Genomic DNA, 2,410 nt, shown 5'->3' with positions numbered 1-2,410 from the left:
AAAAAAAAAAAAAAAAAAGATTCAGACAGACAAGAGGTACATGCTTTTTCTCATATGTGGAAGTCAGATGTAAAATAAAACATACATAGAAACACATATGCATATGCCCACAACCAAACTGACCAAAGTGTATTATACACAGGTGTAGATTTCCATGGTGTAACCCCTTATAACAATTAACCGACACTCCAGGCTAGGAATGTGGCTTAGTGGTAGACTGCTTCCCTAGCATGCATGATGCCCAGTACCACATACACAAAAAGGTAGAAGAGGCGCTGTGGCTCAAGTGGTAGAGCACTAGCCTTGAGCAAAGGAAGCTCAGGGACAGGGCCCAGGCCCTGAGTTCAAATCCCAGGACTGGCCAAAAAAAAAAAGAGTGCCTTTCCCAATTAACAGACACTTTAACAAAATGAATACCAGGAAATTGAAACATTTCTTGTGTGAAGAGAGGAAGGGTGAAGGAAGGGGAAGAGGAGGGCAGACCAATGGAGACAGTAAAGAACACATACAATACTCAACTGTACATGTGTGAAAATGGAAATGGGAAACTTGAGGAGATGGATGGAAGGGAGAATACTGGAAGGATTCAGATTTACTGTATATATAGTTGAAAAGCTATATAGCTGAGTTGAAAAGCCTTTGTTTGTATGACTTTTTATTTTTTTGCCAGTCCTGGGGCTTGAACTCAGAGCCTGAGCACTGTTCCCGAGCTTCTTTTGCTCAAGGCTGGCACTCTACCACTTGAGCCACAGCACCACTTCCAGCTTATCCTGTGTATGTGGTATTGAGGAATCGAGCAGGGATTCATGCATGCAAGGCAAGTACTCAACCACTAAGCCACATCCCGAGCCCTGTTTGTACCTGTTCAAATTTGGTTTATCATTTGATAGATAAAATGTAAAGGTCCTAAAATACTTGAAGAGAAAACCTATCACAAACCATTCTCCTTTAAGAAGCTGATGTCAGTATAACTTGAGGAGGAGATGGGGAAAAACCAGTTGTTTAAAGATACAGGTGGACCTGTTGCAACAATGAGAACTACAAGTTGTCATGTCCAAAACGAGCTTTACAACGTCGGGGGGGGGGGAGGGGGAGAAGGGTGGGGGGAAGGAGAAGGATTGGAATTGGGGGGGAGGGGGGAGGCTGGGAAGGGATGTGAAAGGTAAACAAAGGAGGAGGCTGCAATGCTTGGTAAGAAATGTACGTATTATCCTGCCCATGTAATTGTAACCCCTCTGTACAGTATCTTCACAAATAAAATAAAATAAATTAAAAATAAATAAATAAATAAACCTAAAAAAAAGAAGCTGTACAACAGTAGTATGGAGGTAGAAAATAATCTTATTTTTAGAGAACTAAAATTTACAGATTCAACTCTTCTCTGCAGCATGGAGGTGGGGACTCTGTTTTTCTTTGTTTAGTTGGTTGGATCTCTTTTTGGAGAGTGAAGGGAATCTTTTGGTTTGAACTCAGGAGGAGCTCTGTTTTTCACAGACTATCAGGGTGCCGCTTATTTTTTTATTTTTTCCTTTAACTTTTAATTTTAAAATCATTTTAAGGGCCAGGTATAGTGGTTCACACTTGTGAACGCTGGCCAGTCATTTTGGATACATCTGTTGTTTTCTCACAGTGGATTATTAGGTTCTGCATCTGGGCAAGAAGTCCAGGATGCTGACAAGGTCTTCTCTTGGTGAGCTGACAGCTGCCAGGTTTCTCCACTGTAAAGTTATTCTCTCTCCCTTGTAATGAATGTCCTGTGGGAGACACTGTGAGGCTGTAAATATACTGTTTCCTGTCAAACTTCCACTCCCCAGCAGACTGTCCGCCTGTGACATCGCCGGCAGTAATCAGAGCTGAGTGGTTCTCCTGTGATGTTTTACCCTTATTCCTATGCCAGTAACTGAAACTTTTCTCTGTACCCCCCACACACCCATTCCATTATTTGCACCTGCAAACACTCGTAGGTTTATACCTTATTCTCTGAGGTGCTACTCCTGCTGTTCTGGCTTTGACACAGAGCTTTTCCAAACTGGTTCCTGTGTAAGAACTCTTTCATGTCTCCCACCAAAGGTACTCAGATTTTATTTGCACTTTTCTCTGTCCAAGTCCTGAGTCAGCAATTCTCCAACAAGTCTTGGTTCCTTTCATTAGAGAACAGTTATTTATAACCAAGCTGTGAGCGTCAGATACACTCACTGCTCCTTGCGAGCTCCGAAACCCTCTCAGCAGAGAGAAAATAAGCCACGCACACTAACCCATGCATTATACACACATTTGTATATATTTGCGCATCTATCTCTGCCTACAGAAAGTGAAATCATACTGATGGTGCAGCTGCAAGCCAAAACCATTCTTACCTGTCACCTTTTCTCATTGGTCATGTCTTGTGTTTCTCTGACAGTGAAGGATT

The sequence above is a fragment of the Dipodomys ordii genome, unplaced genomic scaffold, assembly GCF_000151885.1.
Source record: "Dipodomys ordii isolate 6190 unplaced genomic scaffold, Dord_2.0 Scaffold35, whole genome shotgun sequence".
NCBI classification, from domain to species: Eukaryota; Metazoa; Chordata; class Mammalia; order Rodentia; family Heteromyidae; genus Dipodomys; species Dipodomys ordii.
Note: the sequence above shows the minus strand (reverse complement) of the source record.